At 58.1% G+C, this 6000-nt stretch overlaps 1 protein-coding gene across 1 annotated transcript in view; it reads left to right on the top strand.

Annotated features, from left to right (window-relative positions):
- The first annotated feature begins 549 nt into the window (after positions 1-549).
- The window catches only part of CHL1 (cell adhesion molecule L1 like), a 101602-nt gene continuing 96151 nt past the window's right edge, over positions 550-6000 (top strand). Inside the window, exon 1 of the mRNA XM_054729483.1 lies at positions 550-641. The gene's annotated coding sequence lies outside the window, so the exon portion shown is untranslated. The remainder of the gene's footprint in view (positions 642-6000) is intronic.

Here is a 6000-nt window from a genome sequence, read left to right as displayed (position 1 = left end):
TGGGGAGCACTATGGTGAAATCCCAGACCGGTAAGTATCAGGACACACATGTTTTAAAGTGGGAACAGGGGTAGGTGCCTTAATTTACAGGTTAAAATTAGGCAGCCTGTGGAGCGGGCCGGAGTGGGAGAGAGTCCCCCCTCCCGCCCCCCGCCTTGGTGAGAGGGGGGAGAGTGAGCTAAGCGCCTTTCCCGGGCGGCACCACGCCCTCCTCCCGAGGCGAAGGGAACCAGCCTGGACAGCGCCTCTGGCAGCGGAGCCCAGCCTCCCCGCAGCAGGAGGCCTTAGGCATCCTCCTGCGCCCGCAGCAGCGGCAGGGACCCCCACCTCCTCCGACCGCAGACGGGGGCTGGGAGGACCCAAGTTTGCGCTCCGGAGAGTCCCGAGCCGTGACCGCCCGTGTCCCACGGGAGGGAGCGGAGGGAGGCGGCGCAAACGCGGGCGGAGCGGAGGCGCGAGCGGCAGGCGCGGGAGGCGCGGAGCGAGGCAGCCCGAGCAGGTCCGGCGCCCGCGGCCACAGCAGCGCTGCCGGGACTCGGGGAAGGGAAAGCGCGCCGCCCGGACCGGGACCTGGGCGTCCTCTTCGCTCCCAGCTGGACCCAGGGTCGTGCTCAGCGGGCCGGGGACCGCCGGCGACGCAGGTGTGTCCGCGGTGGGAAGGGGGGCAGGTGCCTGGCTCGCCTGGGGGTCGCCCAGCTCGCCAAACCCCACTCAGGGGGCGGATGCGCGGAGGCTGGGGTGACTCCTGGGAGGGGGCATCCCGCCGTGGCCTCAGAGGGGCGAGACCAGGTTCCCTCCTGGCCCCGCAGCCCTTCCCCGGGGGGGACCCCCTTTCCCAGCCGAGCCCCTGGGGGTGGAGGCTGCCTTCAGACAGCGGGGTCCCCGGGGAGGGGGAGGCGGCGAGTCCCTGATCCCCAGGCGCCCACTTTCTCCGCGGGGCCACCGGGAGGACCTGCGGGCAGCCTCCCGCTTCCCCACCCCTCGCCCCCCTGCCCTCCGGGAGGATTCCGGACCCCCCAGGACAGGCCAGCCCTTTCGGGGGTGCGGGGAAGTGTGGGGGAGGGGCAGGTCCAGCTGGGTATGCAATCCCGGCCTCGCCTCCCCCCTCCAGACCCGACCCCTCTGGGGAAGCGGGGCGCAGTACCCCGCCGCCCTGTCTGCCCTCCACTCTCAGAACAGGATGCCAGGGCCCCGCGGGGTTCCGCAGGCCCTGCCAGCTTGAGGCGGGAGACCTGTGGGCAGCGGGGGGGGGGGGGGGGGGGGGGGGGGGTGGGGGGGGGGGGGGAAGAAACCGGGAGGTGGGGGGCTGGAGGTGCGGAGGGCAGGGCATGGTGGTTGCCATGGCTCCCGGGACCGACTTGGGGCGCTGGAGATGCGGGTCACGCCGCCCCTGCGCTGGGTGCCCCTCCCCCTGTCCTTTCTCTCCCGTTCTCCCTCTTTTCCATCCCCCCCCCCCACCTTTTTCCTGAGTGCGGGCAGCTGGGGCGGCGCGGGCGCAGTGATTGATTCGGAGAGCGGGGCTTGGAGCGGGAGGCCGGCTCGCCAGCCCGCAGCCCGCAGCCCGCAGCCCGCCCCGCCCCCCGCCCGCGCCCCCGCCCCCAGCCCCCCGCCCGCAGCCCCGCTCCCTGAGGCTGTGCAGCTCGGTCAGGGGCCGGGACCCCCGCGAACGCCGCAGAGAAGCCAGGCACGCGGTCCAGGTAGCGCGGGGGTCGTGCCGGAGGCGGGGAAGGCCGCGGCCCGGAGGGAGCAGGTGTGCAGCGGCACCTCAGGGCGGCGGGCGGGGACCAGGCCCGGCTCCGCGTTCTGCCGGGGGAGCCCGGGGGCAGGAGCGGCGCAGTCCCGAGCTCCAGGAGCGGGCGGGGGCCAGTGGTGCTGGCAGGCCATGCGCTTGGAGGTGGCACCGGGGAGCTCCCTGCGGGGGGGGGGGGAGCCTGGCAGAGTCCCTCCGAGCCCACGTGGTTCCACTTCCAGCGCCCCCACCTGGGAGGTGTGGTTTGGCAGCAGCGACTTCAGGACCCCGTGCCTCAGTTTCCTCTCTCCGGTCCTAGGGGTCATGTCCACACCTGCCTCCGGGCTGTTGCAGGGCTGGAATGAGAGCATCCAGGTAGACAGTGGAGCATAATAGACGCTCCAGAGTGAGGGTTGGTTGCGGAGGCGGGTCCTGTTCCTGTTCTTACTCGCTATTCCTCAGTGTCCTTCGCCCTGGTGCCTTCTCTTTTCCCCGCTCGCCTATCGATGCCAAAGGCCTCTGTTTTCCAGTCTCCTTGACTATCAGGGAGTATGACTATTGCCACGCGGCCAGCTCCCCAAAGCTCTGGATTGCCGCCGATGGGACGCTGACACCGACCACTGCTGGTCAGGTTGGCTTGTCCGTAATGGATGGAGAGAGACGCTCAGAGGGTGATTTGGGGAAACGTGCTGACAAGGAAACAATGTGTGTGAGACGGTGTTTCCTCTGGTGCCTGCAGAGGCTGCCGTGGGTGTGTCTGAATTCCCTTCTCTGAGATACCCCAGTCCCTCCCCCCCCCCGTGGCCTCCACCTGTGGCCTCCACCTGTGGCCTTCATGGCAGGTGGATCTGGGGTCTGGTGTGCGAGCCAGCTTTCCGTGTGACTGCCTTACATGCTGCGGTCATAGCAGAGCATGTGTGTGATCACGCCTCACAAGCTCCTGCATACAGTGACCGCGTGGACACCAGCAGCCATGTCTGGGCAGGTGTGAGGGCAATCCTTAGAAATCTCTTTCTCGCATGTCTGTGGCCCCTTCAGGGCCGAAGAGCCAGGCTATGGTGATGATTATGTTTTCTGGACTGTTCTCTGTTTCACCTGTATGGAGGGATTTTTTTCCTTTCAGAAAAAGGCAGACGCGGCAGTATGGCTCAGTGGTTGAGTGTGGACCTAGGAACCAGGAGGTCACAGTTCGATTCCCCATCAGGGCACATGCCCGGGTTGTGGGTTCGATCTCCAGGAGGGGGCATGCAGGAGGCAGCCAATCTATGATTCTCTTTCTTTCATCACTGATATTTCTCTCTCTCACTTCCTTAAAAAAAAAAAAAAAGAATGAAAGAAAGAAGAAAGAAAGAAAGAGGCTGTGGAGGTTGACTGCTCCCTCCTGGGTCCGTAGGTGCTCCATTACCTGGTAATGAGCAAATTATACACCAAGGACGGGATTGCCAGGCTGACAGGACTGACATGCAGCTGACATTCCCTTTACCTGTGTTCACACATTCGGTGACCTGGCTTTACCTCATTTCTTTTACAAACCGCTTGTGAAAAGGTAGGCCTGTCTCAGATCTGAAGCTAGTAGAAGCCCACAGATGTCCCCCTCACAGAGCTCCCAGGACTATAAAGCAGACCCCACCCAGGAAGGTGGGAGGCAGTTGGGCCCCAAATTGCTTTGTGGAAATAATGAGGCCCATTCATTTTGATGAAGAATTGAGTCAGAGGAATGATCAAGGCTGACTTGAGATCCTAACTAGTGTTTATCTCATGAAGGAAACGTAAGTCGTAGACGGGGGCTGATGGCTCGGGTTTGAGGGATTGAGGGATGGGTGCCAGGAGGCCCCAGGAGCATCAGCTAAGTGTGTAGAGTTTGCCTTCGAGGGTGACGGCCCGTGACAACACCCCTCCCTCCAGTGACTGTGTCATCGTTAAAGGTGCCTTGAGGAATTAGCGTGACAGCCGGCCTGACATTCACATGGTCATTTACATAGCGTTTCCCGGGAGCGTTGGCATTTGCTGTTTCACTTGTTGGAAATTATTTTGGCCTTTGATTTATGATGGCCACCGTGCCATGGAGCCTAATATATCTTAGAGACAAAAATTTAGCCTCACATTGCGTTGTGTTTTCCCTAAATATCGGAGCAGCCGTGCACATGGGAAGCTTGAGTCAGGCTACAGACAAAGGGGACAGGGAAAGCTGTGACAGTTCTGGAGGTGTCAGTTCTAAACGGGGGACTGATGGGCCTGCCAAGGTGTGCTCGGAGCCCTCCCTCCGTCTCTGCACTTGGGGGTGGGGTGGGGGTGGGGGCTGTCCTTAATGATGCCCTCTCTTGTCTGATGCCATCCATGTTCCCTGTGGTTTTTTCACACTCAGACCAAGAATACTGCCTTTTCAATTATGAACATTTAGATTACAGCTTCATCCTAACGAATTCAGCCCGAAGAGAATGCAATTGTTATGGTGATTTACATACAATATGCTAAGTTAACACAGCTAATGAGCGAAAGCCTGCTAGTCCTTCTATGCATTCCTAGAAAAACACTGTGCTAAGCATTCTTTCCAAGAAGAGATCCCATTATTCGCCAGCACTTTCTTCTACCTGCATGGAGAGCTGGCACGGAGCCATTTTCTCGGCTATTAAGGTGGAATCTCTCACGTTGGCCATCACATGCCTCTCACCGCTCTTTGGGGGTGGGTGGGGAGAAAGGAGGGAAGCAGGTCTCCATTTCCTCAGACATGGTGCTTGCTCCTTTCTCTACATCCTATTGGAGCGAAGAGTCTGTCTTTTCTAATTTTGGGGGCTGGTTAGCGCCTTAAACGTTACTAATTACTGCAGTTTATTTTTTGTGTGTCGCAGTAGAGTCGTTAGTTAATTATAGTCTTCTCATTAGCACCGTGTGGAGAATAATGAATTAACACATCCCTTGGATCAAAAAACATCTAAGTTTATCTTCTGAGAATAAAAGTGTTATTGTGTTACCGAAAGTCACTATAATTTTCCCAAGAAGCAAATTGGTTGGAATCCTCCAGCTCTGGGGTAGGAACCCTGATGAATGAGGTGGCTGAGCACAGACGGGGAGTCGGGCTGCGGTTGCTTGGCAACCTAGCATTATTCTGCAGTTTCTTCTGGGATATTTATCCAGTAAACTAGAAAATTCTGTTTTGTTAACGAATGTTTTTTAGTCAGTGCACAAATAGACCATCACTAATTGAGATTTTATGTGTTGTGGATAAAAAATGGCCCTGCTTACCTTCCCGTCGTGCTGAGATGACACAAATACAAAGCATATTCTGTTTTCAGTTTTTTAACATTTACTTTCTGTAAAAAAAAAAAAAAAAAAGGTTTACTTCATTTTCATATGAATTTGTCTCTACCAAGATATTACAACTTGTTTATCTCTTTGGAAGGTCAAATTATTAGGAGTGAGTGTGTGTGTGTGTGTGTGTGTATGTGTGTGTGTGTGTTTATTCACAGTTTTTCAGTAAGAGCCAGAAACAGAATTTTAACTGAGATGAAGTCTTCAGCAACCATGGTTTGCGGGTTGGACTGACCATTGGGTAAGAGTAGGGAGGCATGGGCATTCCGTCCGCAGGTCGCTGGAGGATGATGACAGGGATGCTAATGCACTGAGTTTGGCAGATGTAGGCATGCCCGCTGTTCTTGGGCCCGGGTTCCTCTCCGCTGGGTGTCAGGTGCCTCTCGCTGCCCCTGGAGGCTCCGGGCAGGAGCTCAGCAAAGCCCTTGGCTGCCTGTCTCCTCAGCCTCCCCTCCCGCCTCCAGGGACGGCGATCATCTACACTTTCCCGACTCAGCCTATGAATTTTAGTGCGCGTCGCAATTCCCTCCTCGGGTCGTAAAACCCTTCGGGCACATTTTATGCATCTCATAAACCCTGTGCTGTCTGGCACAGCGGGAGACACAGGTGTGCGGGGAGGTGCACTGGCTGCCCCATGGGGCCGTGGGGGCTGCATCCAAGTCCCCTAAATCCTATGTGGGTGGCCTTGGCTGGGTCAGGTGGCCTCTGAGACTGAGTTCTCCTAGGAAATGGATAATACTCAGACCCGGCACGTGGGCATTACTGTGAGTGTGAAGTGGGCCAGTCTACGTAGTCAGCTTAGTGAATGTACTAAGCACTCAGTTAATGCTGGCATTTATTGATATAATTGTTATCCTTCCATTCCATGCTGTGGAGGGAGGGAGGGGAGGGCACACCTGAGCCTGCTGGGGTCCTGGCGATTCCTGATGAAGGGCCCCCAGCACCTCGAACGCCTCAGGTCT

The sequence above is a fragment of the Eptesicus fuscus genome, chromosome 18 (genome assembly GCF_027574615.1).
Source record: "Eptesicus fuscus isolate TK198812 chromosome 18, DD_ASM_mEF_20220401, whole genome shotgun sequence".
In the NCBI taxonomy this organism is placed as follows: domain Eukaryota; kingdom Metazoa; phylum Chordata; class Mammalia; order Chiroptera; family Vespertilionidae; genus Eptesicus; species Eptesicus fuscus.
Note: the sequence above shows the minus strand (reverse complement) of the source record. Positions and strands in the feature narration are given on the sequence as shown.